Here is a 20,039-nt window from a genome sequence, read left to right on the forward strand (position 1 = left end):
TGTGCTAGAACTGGAGAGGGTCTCATCAGACTAACAGTGCCTGAGGCCTCAGATGACTCAAAGGGATCTTCCATTAACACTATCTCAATATTCTCATTTATCCAGTGTGGCTTTCCCCTCTTCCCTTTAAAGTTTTTGGAGACATGAAAAAATGCAGCACAATGAAGAAAAGACATCAATGCTCCGTGTTATGAAAGGAGAATAGGGTTTTCTTTCTATTAGATCAGGGAAGTGCCAATCATAGTTTAATAGTTCCTCTTAAAGTGCAATCAGGGAGGCCGTTTGCAATATGCACTGTCCGTCTAAGTCACAGTAGGATGGCATTGAATGTGGAATGTAGGGAAAGACAGAGAGAAAATGTTGTATGAAGTGATGAGCTTCATAATTATATTATTATTAACAGCATCAACTATTCTTATTAACCATAATTGTAATAAGCTAATCAGATCTGGGAAAGAGTTTAGGCCAAGAGGCATTAATATTTTATTCAGGGCATGTTACTCAAATTCTGGCAAAGGATAATCAATGATGCTACACTTTTACTTAGGCTATCCCTAACATGCCCTAGGGAGTCAGCTGGAATCAAGGAGATCTTTAAACTCTGGCAGAATCAAATAACAAAAACTTGGTTTCATCTAAAATAACATTTACGCCGTTGAATTGAATGTTGCAGCTGCCAAAATTCCAGGTTGAAGAAACTGTCCTATGTGAAAAATCGAACCATCTCGTGGTTTACAGTTTCATTCATCTGGGCTTGATTAGCCACACAAGGGAATCATGGGATAATCCTTCAACCTCATTTAACCCCATGAACTTTTCCATGTTTGTTTTTCCCTTCAATATCTCCGTCCATCTCTTTCCTTTCATCCCTCAAACACAGTTAACTCCTATTTACTTGAAGAGTAATATATGTAAATCATCTGTGATTATATAGTACACAAATCTAACTTTGACGATTCCATCAACTTCATTTTGATTTTTCAGTCTTACGGATTATCAAAGGTGTTTTCCTTTGCCCAATCTTAGAAACAACTGTAGATGAAAGTTTCTAAATATCATACTTCTGGGGACTTTTTTAAACAGAGTTAAATGGAATTAGGTTAATGAAGAGATGTGAACATACACGGTTGCACTAAAGAAGATCCAGTTTCCCAGGAGCGACAGAGAATTCCTTCTTTAAAGGAACCCAACCTCCTTCCCACACGGGCTTGCATCTCCATTCTGCTAGAGCTGGCCATCTAGTAATTGCTCAGCAAATGTTTATTGAGTAAATTAATGAGCACTAATTTAAAGATAATTAAACAATTAGCAGGTAATGAATGAGTTGTAAATTAGCAATTTATAATAAATTACAAACAATTTAGTTAATCAGTAAATAATTAAACTTCAATAGAGATAATAAAATATTCAGTAAGTAAACAAACTGCTAGAATAAAAAAAGGAAGATTTCCCCTAAGGATTAAAGGTCCAAACTAGAGAATATGTGCAACAGAAATATTATTTTCAAACACTGTAAGATATAAATGGAAACTGAAACAAAATTAGATAAATTAGTGAGCAGTGCAATTCACCATGCCATCTTGCATAATAACCTGTTATTAACAAAGATTTAATATTCAACTGCTAAACACCCGATTTAGAATCTTATGGTTGAAACACACTTGAGAGGTTTTCTATTCAAACTCCATTGTTTTGCAGATGCGGAACTGGAGCTCCATTTCCATGTATGATCTACCCAAGTTTACTTGGCTAGCACATAGCTGGCCTTCTTTCTAGTCAGCTTTTCCTTTTCTTCTATCTTTTCTGCCTGCCATTAACTCAATCCCTGTTTCTTCAATCCCTACCATGTGTCATTTTGATGCGCTAGACCAGTTCTTGTGAATTAAGAGGTAGTGGGTCCCAAATAAATGAGGGTATAATTGTAACAGCTATCCTTTTAAGCTATGAAGTTTCAAAGATAGGAGCTATAGTATCCATTACCTTCTGAACCGGACCTGGTTTTACCCTTAGTGGTGCATACAACAATCATTTCTATTGATACTGCTTCCAAGCAGCAGAGTAGACCTGTTCATTTCCTAGCCTTTTTTTTTTTTTTAACATCTTTATTGGGGTATAATTGCTTTACAATGCCGTGTTAGTTTCTGCTGTATGACAAAGTGAATCAGCCATACGTATACGCATATTCCCATATCTCCTCCTTCTTGAGTTTCCCTCCCACCCTCCCTATCCCACCCCTCTAGGTGGTCACAAAGCACCGAGCTGATCTCCCTGTGCTATGCAGCTGCTTCCCACTAGCTGTCTATTTTACATTTGGTAGTATATATATGTCCATGCCACTCTCTCACTTCATCCCAGCTTACCCTTCCCCCTCCCCATGTCCTCAAGTCCATTCTCTAGTAGGTTTGCGTCTTTATTCCCATCTTGCCCCTGGGTTCTTCATGACCATTTTTTTTTTTTTTTAGATTCCATATATACGTGTTAGCATATGTATTTGTTTTTCTCTTTCTGACTTACTTCACTCTGTATGTCAGACTCCAGGTCCATCCACCTCACTACAAATAACTCAATTTCGTTTCTTTTTATGGCTGAGTAATATTCCATTGTATATATGTGCCACATCTTCTTTATCTATTCATCTGTCGATAGACACTTAGGTTGCTTCCCTGTCTTGGCTATTGTAAATAGAGCTGCAATGAACATTGTGGTACATGACTCTTTTTGAATTAGGTTTTCTCAGGGTATATGCCCAGTAGTGGGATTGCTGGGTCATATGGTATTTTAGTCTTTTATGGAACCTCCATACTGTTCTCCATAGTTAGCCTTTCTTTTTTAATGTGCTAAGAAAATCTAACTTAAATGTGCACAGACAGAAGTGACAAAGAGGGAAGGACAGGGGGACTTTCCTGGCAGTCCAGTGGTTAAGATTCTGTGCTTCCCATGTGGGGAGGTGGGGGAGGGTGGGTTCGATCCCTGGTCGGGGAACTAAGATCCCACATGCCTCACGGTGTGGCCAAAATTAAAAATAAATAAATAAATAAATAAATAAGAGGGAAGGGCACAGACTACAAAAACTTCCAAAAGCAAGCCAGCCAATCTCTTCAATAAAAAGCAGAAAAAAATGACAAGTACAGTTTTCCAATCAGGAGACAAGTTTTCCCACTGTAGCATCCAAAACATGATCAGTAAAACATATGTTTTTCCATAGTTTGAAGTCCATCTGTCCCTGACATTTTACTAATTATCTCAAAAGAGTTTCATTGTTAAATTTTCCTTCCTCTACTAGTTCTAGTTAAAGGTAACAATATCTTTTGGTGAATATATTGTAGCTTCAGTATTAAGTGATCTTGAACAGCCATGCTTGGGCTATAGAGATTATTCTAGAGTTCTCAATCTGCTAAAACAATCTTCTCCTTGGCTTCAAAAATTTTTCCCTATAGTTTGCATGTTCTGTAGCACAGAATAGCACAGAATGTTCTATAATAGACAAATATGACTGTGCCTAGCATTTAATTAACAAGGGCAGAATGAGGGCAGTAAGGAAGGTGGAATTGCCTTGCACTGGAGCAAAAAATGGAGTCTTAGGTGTCAGAGGAGCTGAGTACTGCCATCTACTGGCTATGTGGTCTGGGTCATTTTTCTTTTCTGAGTTTTACATTCCTCATCTGAAAAGAGATTCACACTAATATTATATCAACAGGGTTCCGAGGTTAGATAATATGTGTGAAATATCACTTTATAAATTTCAAGTGTGATATGAATATCAGTGGGAAATTTCTTATGAGTAACAAAATCTATAAGATTCTGGGGACATTCTCAGAATAGTTAACTGAACACATTCAAGTCACTGTTTAGAGAAACAAAGTGGTCTTCCTTTTATATTCTACAGGGGCACTTTTTGTCTGTACTCAGCTATAACCGCGTCTTTCACTCTGTAGCCTTCTACGCTTGCTGGGAGAGAGACTAATCTTTGACCTGAACTTAGTAGGAGCATATTTTGCAAAACCAGAAGTAACTATATCTTGTCCCCATTTTTCTGTGTGCTCATCTGATCATCACTGTGAACTTGCTACCCAATGGCAGGTTTGGAGTTAAGATCCTTCCCGAATGACTACAGCTGTCCCAATGAGCTCCTTCTAGAAATGTCTCGGCATCCCTTGAAAGACTGAAGGGCACTGTGGCAACATGGCGACCTTTTGAAACTCTCATGGTATATCCTTTCCCTGGAAGGAATTCTAAGGCCCTCCTGTCTTGTGTTACCTGCTGCGTACCGACCACTGGGGGAGGACACTGAAAATTTAATGAATTTAAGAAAAGCTGTGCAAGCTTCCCTTCTGGAGCAGCCTTGGGAAAGACTATTTTTCTGGTGCCCATTTACCTCCGGGGCTGATTTCACTACTGTGCTGGCCCCAAGCGGGGCAACGGTGAAGGAATCTGATCAACATCAGAGGTACCAACGCTAGAGACAGAAAATTGTGACTCTCACAACTGCACAACTGAGGGCTACTGACATGGAGAGTAAGGCCTTGGAAGTGCAGTGTTTTGCACGTGCCTCTGTGTGTGTTAGAGTACGAGGAAGAATTCAGCACAGAACTAAGAATATAGGACAGGCGGAGGATGGGGTGTTGAAAGAGAAGCATATGGGAGCAGATAAACAATTTATCTGGAAAGTGGAAACATACACAACATCCAGAGAATAACCATTAACAGACAAATAAAATATCTTGCATTCAGCAACTGACATAGAAATGCATTTGCCGTATATTTTTAAGTGGAAAAGAGAAGGCTATTCCACTATGGTAAAATGCCATTTCTTATAAATGTGTGTGCAGAGACAACAAACTGAAAGGACGCACATCAAAATGTTTGTACCAGTGATTATTTCTGGATGTTGGAGTTAAAAGGGAATTTTACATATTTTTCCTTTGTGTGTGTATTTTCTAATTTTTCTATATTGAATATACAAAAAGGAAAAAAGTAATACATGTTTTTGAAAACTATGGCTTCTACATTTCTTTTATAACCATCACTGAGAAAACATATTTGGGCAGAGGAAGGAAGGAAGAGGTTGGAAATAGGGGTCTGCAGGCTATAGCCTGTGGGTCAGATCCGACCTGCTGCCTGTTTTTGTAAATAAAGTTTTATTGGAACACAGCCACCTCATTCATTTACATGCTACACAGGCAGTGTTCAGTACTTGTGAGAAGACCATATGGCCTGTAAAACCAAATGGCCCTGGGTTTCCCTGGTGGAGCAGTGGTTGAGAGTCTGCCTGCCGATGCAGGGTACACGGGTTCGTGCCCCGGTCCGGGAGGATCCCACATGCCGCGGAGCGGCTGGGCCCATGAGCCATGGCCGCTGAGCCCGTGCGTCCGGAGCCTGTGCTCCGCAACGGGAGAGGCCACGACAGTGAGAGGCTCGCGTACCGAAAAAAAAAACAAAACAAAACCAAACGGCCCTATCTGGCCCTTTACAGAAAAAAGTTTGCCAACCCCCTGGGTCAGAAGAATCCTTCCCTTGATATTGGATTATCCATTGCACATTATTAGCCGTGTGAGCTTGAGGGAGTCAGAACCTCCCTGTCCACTTTCCCCATATATAAAGAGAAGGATAACTCTGCTTAGAGTCATTAATGCATAAGAAGCGTTTAACACTGTTCCTTGTATGTTAGGAAACTCTCAAAAATATTACTCTACCTATTATTAACTACTTCTTTTATAGAAGATACCTCATTCCACCATTATCTAACGCAACTGCCAATGTTGTTAGTCAAAATTGCTCCATATGAGCAACTTTAGTCACTCACTGTTCTCATTTCTCCTGTGTCAGTTATAATCTCTGAGATAGTACCAATGTCATTAAGGTAGTTTGGGGTTTGCTAATTTGCCATGAAGGGCTGGGATTCCATCTAGCACTGTTGCATCCAAGTCCAGACATTTGAACGACTGAAATCATAATGCTATATTTGCATTACGCTTTGTACTTGTGAAACACAGGCAAACTAGCACAAAATGTAGCTATGGTGTGACATTCTGTACTCCTGCCCTGCTACCCTAAACATAAGCTTCTCAGATAAAGAATATTCTTTCCACCCTACAAAATAACACCTGTCTGTTGAATTTCAGTGGGTCCAGCAAGCTTCCACGACATGGTGACAATCACTCTTGGCACTGAGCGGAGATCCAGACACAGCCTGCCAAAACATCTTTGGGAAGACCTGTCTGAAGGAAACATGGGACTCTGGATCCTGCAAAATTTTGAGAGTCTGTCATTCAAATACATTTAAAGATGGCATTTGGGGGCTTGGTACAAATTCAAAATTGGAATTTTTTTAAAAAGAGGGGGCTTCTCCAAGAATGAGACAAGAAGAGAGACTTGATTATCAATGGAATGTAATTAGTTGCAGATAGGAAAGGATAGGATGCAGATAGGAAAGGATAGGATGCAGATAGGAAAGGATAGGATGAGTTTCATGAAAAGCAGGCAAATCAGGAAACTGAAGGACTAATCAAAGTATACTTATCAATGGAAATGAAGAACGGCTTTAAATTCAGGGCTAAGTCTATCAAAGGAAGAACAAACTCAGTTTAATCCAATCAACACAATGTCTATTTTATGCCAGGCACTGGGTTAACACAGCTATAGGTGGTAAGATATATCAGATGCTCTTTCTACCCTAGAGGAGTTTCTGGGCTGGTGGATGGGAGATGAATGTGTAACCAAATGATGTCTTATAATATTAACAATAATAGCTGTCATTTGTTGTAAAAAAAAAAAAATGTAAAGAAAATTCAGAATGAGAAAAATGAATTCTGCTTGGAAAGGTCCAAGGAATGCAGGAAAGAGAGGAATAATTTGAGTTAGGCCTTGAAAATTACTAAAAGTTCACTAGGTGAATATTGGGACAAGAACGAGAGTGGTCTGCTGCAGTTTTGGAATAGGATGGATACAAGGAATGGCTAAAATGAAGATGAGGAATGATTATGCCAAGCTTAAGAATCTGGGCTTCATCCAGTAGGTTTTACTTATATACATATATACGTGTACACATACATACATCTACATATACACACATATATACATACACACATATTTCATTTTTTTTTAAATGCAGGAAGTGACCCGGTTGAGTCTGGTTTAAAATGACAGAAGAATGATTTCCTAGAGAGCCATAAAGTTGGATCATGGGAGATTGTGTAGCAGAAAGATGGAAAACCTAGACCACAGAGATGCGAGTAAGAATCTTGAGGAGGGGATGTAGACAGAATACAGCATGTTTTCAAACTGAAATGCAAAAGTGGAGGCAAAAAGTCTAAACCCAGAAGAAAGGGAAAAACAAATGAATAAAATTCTGGTGTGGGAGGAGGAAGGGTAGGTGAGCAGGGAGAAGAGTATGGCTAGGGCACTGGATTTGGCACACAGATTTTTTTTCTCTCAGAGACATAAAGGAAACAGTGAAGGAAGGGTAAGAACACAGATAATATTGCAGGGAGGGATGTTGAGAAAATTCATCACTACTGACCTCTACTCTTAGAGTAATGAGAGGGATGGGGGCTTTTTGGAAAGGGAGTTAGGCATGGAACCACCTTTGGTGGCTGGGAAAGGGAAAACGCTTCAGAATCCACCTGGGCCAACAACTCATACATTGGCGATGTCTCATCCGCACATTTGATTTTTTTCCAAGACTGCTTTGAGCTTATCATTTCACTCATCTAGAAAAATGCTTTATCACTGATGGGTGTTGAATGACACTCAAGAGAGGAAAATCTGATTTCCTCAACCTGACACTCAGGCCTTCTCCAATGGAACTCTCGATCTACCCCTCTGATCTATCTCCACCTCCTTCACTGTTCCCTCCTCTGGACTCAGAAACCCAAATGCTTTCAGGCTCAGGCAGGTCTAACACAGCGTAAAAAGAGGCATGGTCTGAGGCAACAGGGAGTGGTGAGGTTCGTGGCTCGGAAGCTGTTATATTTTCTTTTAAAATTCTATCAGGGACTTACCTGGTGGCTCAGTGGTTAAGAATCCACCTGCCAATGCAGGGGACACGGGTTCGAGCCCTGGTCCAGGAAGATCCCACATGCTGCGGAGCAACTACTACGCCTACGCACTACACCGTGCGCCACAACTACTGATGCTGAGTGCCACAACTATTGAAGCCCACGCGTCACAACTACTGAAGCCCGCGTGCCTAGAGCCTGTGCTCCGCAACAAAAGAAGCCACCGCAATGAGAAGCCTGCACACTGCAATGAACAGTAGCCCTGGCTCGCCACAACTAGAGAAAGCTCACGCGCAGCAATGAAGACCCAACGCAGCCAAAAATAATAAATAAATAAATAATTTAAAAAATTCTATCAGGATCAAACAAAATATGTAAATACAATTTGATATTTCAGGGACTTTCTCTTCTAAAATTGTACACGAATTCAGTCTCCTCCAAGCAGACTTCCTAATAAACCAGACTCATAGATAAGAGTTCCTTCTCAAGTCCCCTTTGGTATTTACCCCAACCTTCCTTTGTGTATCACTCACCTGTACTTGTATGATGCTATCTTTCATAGCACAGAGGTCAGAACATGAGCTTTGGATTCAGATGGCCCTGGAAAAATCCTTGACTTTGCCACTTTTAGCCTGATATGACATAAGACAAGATACCTAAGTTTTCTGAGTCTCGTATTTCTCATTTGTGAAATAGGAATAATATTACCTTATGGGGTTATTGTGAAGATAAAAATATATGCAAAATACTTACTGGAGTGCCTGGCATGAAAACACCGAAATATTTTTAATAATATATGGTTTTCCCTAACATCATGATAATTGTCTTAATGATCAAGAATCAAATCTTCTGAATTCTTTACACTCTGAGTTACTAGAGAAATGTCTTGGGAGTATTTGCTGCTAAGTACCTGTTTGGGAGATAAGTTGATATTTATTTGCAATAATTAGACTACTCAAAAAGGCATGGGGCAAAGCAAAATTTTGGTGGGCTGGGGAAACTGAAGTTGATAGTTTTTAGGGCCCTAATTAGAGAACTGAGATACCCTTAAACAGTGAAACAAGAACTACACATACACATGTACATACATGCATACACACACACACATATATACATTTGTATCATTCTTTACCATTTGCAAAGTAATTTCTATACTCTGCTTCTTACAAACCTTTGTATGGAGTCCATACATTATAGATCACCACCAACAACAGTAACTGATACCAACTTTGTAAGGTATATTATCATAATTTTATTTTAGAGAAAGGGAAACTGAGGCTCAGAGAGGTTAGACTTGGCCAAGGGGACTCATCAGTGACTCATCAGCGGAGGGGACTCCATCACAGGTCTCCACATCCCTGCTTTCTCTAATCTTTCATAACTTTCCAAGATATGAAACTTGTCAGGAGCAATTAAACACTTAACAGCCACATCACCCTAACATAAATCTGGGAGCTGGAAAACATATCTAGTGGAACTCTGAATGAGGAACATGAGAGTCCACACACAAATGGCCTAGAATGACACTGGCCAAGACCTCTTGAGGACAATAGTATTTCATGCACACAGTGCCACAGGCTCTTAACTAGAATCAATCTCGTGTGTGGGCTTCAGTTCCCTCTGTTGACGCACAGCATCACGCTCACCACCATAAACAGTGCTGTCTGAAGGAGGAGAGTCATCGGTCCACTTAGCAGGTGGCCTCTAAAAGGGCTCATTGCCAAACCCCCAAAAGCACGCAGCAACAGAGGCTCTGCGCACACAGCCTGGGCTCTGTGCGGATGGATGGGAGATCTGACTCGCCGCGTAGGGAGTACACAGTACAGTAATTTTCAAACAGGGATTGGGAGCGAAACCAAGGGGAGGGGATCTCCCAATTTTGCAATCTGACTTCAGCATGTTCTAAAAACACGGCAAAGTAAAAAGCAAAACAAAACAGAGTAATTAACAAAACCGTCAGGAGAAAAGGAATCAAATTGATACAGAAGCTGAAAAGCAAACAGGGACTTCTCAGGACAGGTTGTGCTTCATTGACTTAATTCCTCTGACAGGGTCAAAAGCTCAGGAGCAAAGGAAGCTAGACCTTCGGTCATATTTGATTTATTATAATGTGACATTCTCATAGGGAACCGGAAAGGTGGCATAAAGAGGGGGAAGACAAGGAAAAGCTGGATCTGGTTGAAAGTAAGGAAGTATGAGATCGAATTGGTGGCTATAAAACCTCCACTCTGCTCCTGGAATTGGGAGTGGAAAAACACGCTCACTAAGAGGGAGTCTTGTCTGTTTTGGGCCCCTACTCTGATTACTTCTAAGCCAAGCGACCTGATGGACTGTCCCTAAGAATGGGTCTCCTGTTGTCCCATAACAATGTGACTTAGCTTTTAACAGTTCCTGGTAATCCAAGAACTTGTGTGCCCTTTGCACAGCTCAGTTTAGCTCCAGGCCTCTGTTTCCTCATGGGAATAACAGGAGACAGGAGGAGGTGCCTTCTAGTCCGACACCATGGAACCAGTGGTGTCTTGCTTTTCTATCTCCCTGCGGTGAGCACGGTGCAGAGCGCATGGTGGTCCTCATTGAATGCTTCTCACTTACTAAACACAGACCACTAATGAGGATGACAGATAACATTTATTGAGCCCCTACAATGGACCTGGCACTGTTCTAAGTATGTTTTAACTCCTTTCACCTCCCAACAAGCCTGTGTGGTAGGTCCTGTTGACGTTAAGCGCTCAGCTTGAGTCTCCCACTGAAGTCTGGGCCTCGCTTCCTCACCTGTAACAGCTTGCAAGATTGAGAGCTACAATTTGCTAACACTGAATGGTTCCAGACAGTTCTAGGTACTCGACAGTGGACAGTTCTCAGCGGAGCCTCTTGCACATAGAAAACCTCCAAGAAACAACTGGCATGATTCAAGATGTCAGGGGTTTTCTAAAGCAGGACTGCTCCAGGGTTACAACTTTGGTAAGGCGATTCCTTCTGGCTGGCACTGGCATTTCTCGGGTCTCAGAAGCCTTTGGTGTGGGTCTGCTATCTGGTGCTGGCCGGGAAAAGGGTATCTTGTAAGTGAGAGAGGCACTGGGATAAGGGTTTAGAAAGCTAGCTCCTGACCCCAGCTCCCCATTTCCAGGCCGTGGGACCTAGGCAAGCCTTTTCCTTTAGTCTGTTTCCCACACTATAAAACCTATAGAGGTGATGACAGGAGGGGAGGGTCATCCAAGAGAAAACTGGTAACCATAGCAACCCCCCCCCACCTGTGAGAGGAGCCTTGATTATAATAATTCTACAGAGAGCAGCCAGTAGGTGATACAAGAGCAGTGTATGAGGTGTATTTAAGTCTATGCTGCTGGTTAAGAAAAGTATATTCCTTCTGTTCTTGTTCTGATCTGTGAAACAACACATAGTTCATTTGGTGACAACTTCCATTCTTATCCTGCCACATACCATCTCTAATATTAAATAAATTATGTACTTAGAATATCAATAAACGTCCCCAAGAGCAGTAGTTTCCTTAACTAACTTAACAAAGCCGCGCTGATCTGTGATGAAAATGGGAGAAATAAAAACAATGTATGTTTTTCTTAAAGTGAAATGTACTCCATTTTTAAGCCATGAGGGTCTTTTTTTTTTGTTAAAATTCCTTTGGTTTATAAAATGGTGGTGAGAGTAGTTTTTAATTGAAAAAGCTATTAATGAGTAAAATATAAAAGGGCCAACTGTGTGCTATGGCAACGAATATTTTCTGAAATTTAACTCATCTGTGAAATACAAGTATCTTGGATGCACAGGTGTAGGCTCAGACAAGCAGAATCTCAATAAGACAAGAGAACTGTTCTCCTTTCGTCAGCAGTACATCTTCCAGCAACTGGCAGACTATACCTTTCTTTATAAGAATGTTCTGGTATCTGATTATTCTTCCAGTGAAAAATGCATAAAGTGGATTTTCAATCTCATTATCCATAACTATATATTATAGACAAATGAATAGAAAACTCTATCTATTCACCTAACTACCTTTAACCTAAATGATCCTACAGCTAGTATGGAAAGACGCAGGATGGCATTTTCATTTTTTCCTTTTAAAAACAGTATGTCCATTTTAGAAAATCTGGAAAGCACACAAGCTTGTAAAAACCAGCTTTGAGATATAACTTGTTTACAATAAATTTCACAGATTTGAGGTGCCAAATAGATAACTGTGACAAAGATACGAAGCATTTTCATCAGCACAGACAGTTCCGTTGCTCCTCTTCATATCAATCTCCCTTCTAGTACCCCGCCACACACACCCCCGGAAGTAACCACCGATCTCACCGCCATCACTGTAAGTTAATTTTGTTGTTTTAGAATTTCATATGATTGGAATCATGCTGTGTGTGTTCTTTTCTTTCTAACTTCTTTCTCTGAGTACACCGTGACATTCATTCCTGTTGTCATATGCATCAGTAGTTGGTTCCTTTGTATTGTTCTGCATTGTTTCTGGTGTGAATACAGCACACTTTGTTTTACCCATTCTACTCTTGATGGACCTAAGGGTTGTTTAAAATTTTTGTCTGAGTAAAGCTCTTTTGGATATGAGTGGACTGGAATTTTTATGAACATATGTTTCCGATTCTCTTTAGTAAATATCTGAGAGCAGAACGGCAGACCATCTAATAAGTGTGTGATTAACTGTGTAAGAGTTTTTTTTTTTTTTTTTTTTTTTCTGCATCTGGTGGCACCATATTTACTCACAACAACAGTGTACAAGAGATCCAGTTGCTCTACATCTTCAGCAACACTTGGTATTGCCAATCCTTTGAACTTCAGCCATTCTACTGGGTGTAAAGTGATATCTCACTGGGTTGTATCTGCATTTTCCTGATGACTTAATATTGCTGGGCATATTTTCATGTGCTTATTGGCCATGCTTTTACCTTCTTTGTGAAGTGTCCAAATATTTTGTCCATTATTATTGGTCTGTCTCTGTTCCAGCTAAGCAGGTCTTTGGGGTTCTGTATCTCCTGCATGTGCCCTTCTCTCCAGATTTCAGGGGGGTGATTTGCATTATGACATCAGCTCTCTGACCCACTGTTTTTCAGTTTATCCAGCTTTTTTTTTTTTTTTTTGCTGCATCGCGCAGCTTGTGGTATCTTAGTTCCCCAATCAGGGATTGAACCCCTCGGCAGCAAAAGTGTGGAGCCCTAACCACCAGACTACCAGTAAACTCACTGTGTCCAGCTTTGTCTTGTGGTAAGGATTAGAGTGATGACATCCAAGCTCTTTACATATCAGAGCTGAAATCAGAAGCCTTCTGCATCTAATGAGATGATCATATGACTTTCTTCATTTACTCTTAACATGACGAATCACATCGGTTTTCGAAAATGGAATCAACTTTACATTCCTATGCACGCATGACCATGATGTAATATCCTTTTTGTCTATTGTGAGATTCAACCCTTGTATTCTGTCAAGGTTTGTAGGTTTATGTTCATGAAGGATATTGGTCCGTACCATATCATTCTTGTAACATCTTTGTCAGCTTTTGGTATCAGGGTTAGTCTGGTCTCATAAAATGAGTTTGGAAGTGCTCCCCTTTTCTCTATTTTTGAAAGAATTTGTGAAAATTTGGTTGCTAATTCTCGACTGTTTTAATTTATTGGAAAAAGCCTTCTGTGCTTGAAACTTCCTTTATGGGAAGTTCTGATTAAAAGTTTAACTGATTAAGAGATCCATGGCTATTTAAATTTTCTAGCTTTCTTGAGTCAGATATTGTTAAGTTATCGTTTTTAAGGAATTAGTCCATTTCATCTCAGTTGTTAAGTATGTGGGCATAAACCTGTTCATAATATTTTCTGCTCTTTTAATGAATGTAGAAAACTTAGTGATATCCCCAACTTCTCACTTGATGCTGTCTTTTTTTCCCTCATTCAGGCTATCTAGACATTTATCAATTTTTGTTGATCTTTTCAAGGAATCAGGTTTACCTTTGTTAATTTTCTTTATTGCCTGTATGTTTTGTGTCTTACTGATTTCAGCTCTTTGAGATTAGTATTCTTCCTTCTCTAACTTCTTAAGGTAAAATTTTAATTAATCAAGTTCAACTCTTTCTTCTTTCTTTTCTAATACAGGCATTTCAGGCTATAATTTTCCTCTAAGTTCTGTAGCTGTACCACACAAACGTTTGAAATATTAATGTTTCTACTATCATTCAGTTCAAAATATGTTTTAGTTTCTCTTGCGATTTTTTCCCCCTCTCCCATCTGGTTACATGGATGTGCATTAAGTTTCTAAATATTTGGGATCTTCTTGATTATCTTGGTAGTGATTTCTAATTTAATTCTGTTTCGGTCAGAGAATGCACCCTGTGCCACTTCAGGTTTTTCAAATTTACTGACACTGATTTGTGCCCTGGTGTATAGTACATCATGGTGAATAAGTCCCCTGAACTGGAAAGTACATACATTCTGAAGCTGTTGGGTACAGTGTTCTGCCTGGCATGTGGTAGTGGTCACATAAATTCTATAAAACAAATGAATTAATTATGATTTAACAAATAAATGAAATGAATAGGAAGGGATTGGTCAAGGGGCTAAAACGAAGCTACAGTTGACCCGCGAACAACGAGGGGGTTAATCCGCCTGCAGTACTGTCAGCCCTCCGTATCCATGGCTCCCCTGCATCCGCGGATTCAATGAACCATGCAGTCCTATTGCATTTTCCATTGAAAAATATCTGCGTATAAGTGGACCTGGGTATATGAAACCCACTTCGTTCAGGGGTCAACTGTATTTAGAGAGAAAGGAGGTAGCCAGTGTAGCTAGACTGAAGATGACAGGATGACTCTAACTGAGGAAGCAAATATCCAGAGGATATAGGGGACGTCTGGTTAAAGCAGAGGCAGAAAAGGTTGTTTGTAGAAGGGAATAAGAGCATGCCTTCTGAAACAAGAGGCAGGAGAAGACAGATGGGTAGAGGGTAAAAAGTTTTAGGGAAATCCCATCAAACAGCGTGTAAGTTTTCAGCGTAGCAGAAACCAGACCTTTACTAGCGATGAAGAAAGGAATTGGGAGAAAGCATGTTGGGAGAGCCACTTAACAGGCCACTGGGATGAAGAAAAGGCTGAGGGAAGGCATCATGGCTCCATGGAGGCCTGGCACGTGAATCTGTACTGGGGGGCAGTCATGAAGGGCTTTCTTCAGCAAAGGTTTCTATAACCCAGGAACCTAAACAGGATCTAGGGGTGGGTTTCAGTAAAACCTCAGCAGAACTGTCTAATCATTTATCAACTTCATGGGACAAGTTCTATCACAGGGCTTTTATCCTGGGAGCTACAGGATGGGTTACTTAATCCAGAAGAGGAGGAGTAAGAAAGGCTTTTGTAGGAGGTGGTATCTGAACTAAAGCCCGAAAGGAAGTTGGAATTATCCAGGTAAAAAGGTGGGTTTGAGGAGGGTAGAAGAAAGCATGGCATTTGAGAGCCCTGTAGCTCAGAGTGGGAGGGAGTAAGGAAAACCAAGCACTGTAACTGCCACCGTCATCCAAAATCTTGAACCAAAACAAACAAACAAAAAACAACAGTTTGCTTTTAAAAATTATGAAATGCTCATCCCTGCAGGTGTCTGAGCAAAGGCTGTCTGGCCATCTAGCAGGGATGTTGGAAAGGACATGTGGGGAGACATCTGATTGAAGTGGTAGGGGGACACTCGCTCCCCACCCTATTCCTTCATGGAAGAACTTCCCTAACACTCCTGGCCTCTCTCTCCTCCCCTCTGTTTGGTGCCCTTGGAAGCAGGAAACGGGTTTGCCCAGCCCAGCCTCATGTTCTGTCCTGTCTTGTGACCTGTGTGCCTGATGGCAGTCTGCTTTCTCCCAGGCGGTTAGAGGGGCACTTCCCAACTGTGCCAGTGACCAGAATACCTCATTTGGAGGGAAAATATTCTTAGCAAATCAATTCATCTGAAGACTTAAAGGATATTCTCCAAAAAAGCTTTATCAGGAATGAAGCTGATATTCTGATCTCCATTCATATTTCTCATTGCAAGGCGTAGTTTTAAACTGACCCCATAAAACCTCAGATGACATCTGAAGTCACTTCCAACATTCAGAAATCTATCATCCTGAATCATCAAGACAACCAAATTCAGCATCCTAGGTTTAAGAATGCGGAGGAGTATAGAGGTGATGTTAGTAAGCTTTCTATCAAAGGGCGTTAAAAATGAAGAATAAATGCTGTTATTGGAAAATTAATATGTGGAAACTCATGCCCCGATGATGTCCAAACTCTATTATGCAGATATAAAATGCTGCTCGAGATTCAATAAAAAACGTAGAGCAGTTCATACAAAAGAGAAATGTAACAAAACACGAAGATATACAAAAGTAGAACACACTATGCAGAGGGCAACCCAACAAAGACAAGAAAATGTGCAGACGAAGCACTGGGGTAGCTCAACAAGCCCACATTTCATTGGGCTACACTGGGTTCCACAAAGTAGTGTTCTCACAGGTATAGCACATAAAATAATTACTCTACTTCTTTGGACACTTGTTTACTACACACCCCACCGACCTCCATGGGTAATTCTAACCGTGATAAAAGACTAGGAAGGGGCTTCCCTGGTGGCGCAGTGGTTGGGAGTCCGCCTGCCGATGCAGGGGACACGGGTTTGTGCCCCGGTCCGGGGAAGATCCCACAGGCCGCGGAGCGGCTGGGCCCGTGAGCCATGGCCGCTGAGCCTGCGCGTCCGGAGCCTGTGCTCCGCAACGGGAGAGGTCACGACAGTGAGAGGCCCGCGTACCGCAAAAAAAAAAAAAAAAAAAAAAAAAAAAGGACTAGGAAGACAATAGCAGAAGGGTAAATGTTAGCAAATGCACAGAGCCCACAATCCAAAGGTTTCAAAAAGATAAAGAGGTTTCCCCTTTATTCAACAGCATAAGCGGAACGGCCAAATTTCAGGGTGCTACATCCCAGAGGAATACTTTGAAAAGCGGAAAGAGGTACAAATGGGCAGTGTCTGAAGCACAGAAAGAACCCGAAGTATTCACTGATTTTGTAGGAGACCATTGAGAAATATGACAAGTCAATACTGACCACCTGCAGGGGACATTCACAGGGTAAGTATTTATTCCTGCAGACATCTAAAGGATTCCCACCCGTGTTCCACGAAGCAGGCCACGTGGAAACCTTTTACACATTCAAAATAGCTTCTAAAAATGCACTTTGTATTCTGGGGAGCTCTGAGCGCCTCACCCACGAAGATAAGTCTTTAAAGTTGGGGGGGGAAGAACCCTTTACAGAGGAAAGGCTTGATGCGGAAGGAAATGAGTTGATTTTAGCAGCCACCGCAGGAAGAATACCAGGCACAGCCAGGGGCTGAAACCGCCTCAAACCTGAAAAGATTCTTAACTGTGCATAAAAAAGAATCCGAACGTTGCCTGTGAGCTTACACCTGGCCCCAGCAGAGCTTCCTCATCAGCATTCCAAGCCCGGCCTCAGAAAGCTGGGGAAAGAATCTTGCAAGCACAGGAAAATAGTCAAATTTCTTTCCTTCAAGCCTAATCTGATGATTTAAATATATCTCTCCTAACGCCTCTCAGGTGTTCTAACCATCTCATGCCTGTTAAGAGCACTTCTGCAGGGAGTTACCACTAGTAGCGTCTCTTCTGATTTAACTCATCTGCCATAAAATAGTAGGCGCCTTCTGGACATAATGAAATTCTCAGAGATTCTAAGAGGAAATCTGCACAGTGTTTTGAATACTGGTGTGTTAAAACATACCTTAAGTTTCCTTAGACTTTGGAGAAACTGGATGGCGGAGGGGGGGGAGTTTGTTTATAGTTTAATGTATTTTAAACAAAGGCATCAGAAAGATGTTAATGTAGTGGAATCGTTGGTGGAAACCAATAAAAAAAAAAGAAACAACTACCAAGGTTAAAGGGTCATTTTCAAAAAAGTTAAAATCCTGACTGTCATCATATACAAAAATAAACACATGTTTAAGATTTTGTGGAAACTGATAAGATGTTGCAACCAACTCAAAGGAGAAACCAAAGAGCAGACACATGTTCAGATCAGGAGGAATGAAATGAATGTGTAAATGGGAGACAAAACTCACCTTTTTCACAGTGGATTGGGAAGTCAACTGAACCTCTGTGGGACAGAATTTACACATCTACAAACAAGAATTATTTCATACTGCTATCACTTACCTACAACTTACAGAGTTGTAGAACAGCTTCGTAGAGTCAGAATTAGATAACCCGAAATGATGTGCTACTGAGGGTGCACGGTTTTCTAAGGAGGCACAATGTTTTCCCTACACAGATCACTGGTTATTTTATTTATTGCTGTATTCCCCACACCTGGTACAGGGCAGATGCTCCATAAATACTTGCTAAACAAACGTCTACTATGTATCAGGCATAAAGCTAAACCCTTCGCATGCATCGTCCCCTTTAACCTTTCCAACAACGCCTTAAGATAAATATTACTCTCAGATCACTGACTTGAAACTAGCTTGTGTGATGCTGCACAGTTATTACTTGTCAGAGGTCGAGGGGTGGAGAACAGGGGCGGGGTGGGAGGAGTGGGATTTGCCTCAGGTCTGTAATCAGAAAGCCCATCTTTTTTTCTTCCTGATTCTTCTTTCCATTTAATATGTCTTTTTTATTTATCGTCATGGTCCCACACGCCTCTAAATTAAGGGATTGTTTATATGTTCCAGAGATATAACATGCTTCCCTGATGAGCATGATGTTGGAGACCCTTGCTTTAAGACACATAAATGAACAGCAGTACTCACGAGAATCTAAGCATAAATAAGAGACACACGGACATCTTTATTGTGGCCTCGCAGATAAGCACAGGATACTTACCAGCCCACATCCCAACCCCCATCCTTAGGTGCTCATTATAATTTTCAGGATAACAAAGATGGATGAATTCATCAGTGTTTACGTGTGTGGTTTGTTCTCATAGAAAGTGCAGCAGCACTTAGGCAAGCAGCAGCAGCTAACATTCACCGCTTACTGTGACCGTGAACTACTTTCCCAGCGACACTCTGAGGCGGGTGCTATTATCACCTCCTCTTCACAGGTAAAGAAAGCGGGAATACACCAAGTCACCTTCACAGAATCACGGAGCTAAGCTGCAAGTCTGGGCTTTGACCTGGCACTTGTAACCCCCTCCCGGCCCTCACTCTGAGACACTCTACTGTCTGCATCGGCTGCTGAGGCTGTCTCTGCCGTCGTGTCTTGATTTTTCACAATCCTCTTTGCCCAGTTTATCAGCGCCTACAAGGGTACTAAGCTTCCTGCAGCCGCCAGCACCCCAGGGCTGGAACTGCAGGCTGGCTTCAGTCCTGAAAGCTATCTATCTTCGGGCCACTTGGCACCTGCGATCATTTGGGTAGTTTACATTCACCCTTGCAGAGGGACAGGACACAAAAGTGGTCTTCTGAGGCCTTGAATAGGTGAAGGTCAGAAAGATGTGTGTGTCAAGTGTTAATCTGAAATCATTCTCTCCTAAGTCCCCAAATAATCCCCTGCTTTCTTTTCTTGCCAGAAAACAGGCTGCCCTCAGAATGAAGTAACAGTATGATTTTAGACACCTCCAGATGAGTTTCGACATGAAGAACGGCACAATGCTAGTAGGTAGAAGGTGTCGATAAATGATTAACTTAGTGGTTTGTTTATATCATTTCATTTAATCTTCACAACGACTCTCTGAGACAGGTATTGTTATTATTACCATCTCCATTTTGGAGATGAAGAAGTGAGGTTGAATAACCTGTCTAGGTTAAGCAGCTTGTCCAAGATCTCAAGAAGGTTGCAATTTACCAACACCAGAGGTGTTTGTGGAGACGAGGTATGCCACCAAAAGCAATATGACGGCTGTTTGCAACACAAGGCCACTTGGCAGAAAGCCTTAGGAAGTGGTACCATTTACTCCATAAGCATTGACGCATGAGACCTTTATTTCTGAGGGGGGTGTAATGCTCATCCTTTTCAAACCATTATAAACGCTTACCCTTCCCTCAAGGGTATCACAAAATTCCCACC

The 20,039-nt window shown here is 41.2% G+C and overlaps 1 protein-coding gene across 3 annotated transcripts in view; it reads right to left on the reverse strand.

Annotated features, from left to right (window-relative positions):
- SAMD12 (sterile alpha motif domain containing 12) overlaps window positions 1–20,039 on the reverse strand; it is a 412,259-nt gene that overhangs the window by 206,019 nt on the left and 186,201 nt on the right. The gene's annotated exons all lie outside the window — the stretch shown is intronic.

The sequence above is a fragment of the Delphinus delphis genome, chromosome 17 (genome assembly GCF_949987515.2).
Source record: "Delphinus delphis chromosome 17, mDelDel1.2, whole genome shotgun sequence".
NCBI lineage: Eukaryota > Metazoa > Chordata > Mammalia > Artiodactyla > Delphinidae > Delphinus > Delphinus delphis.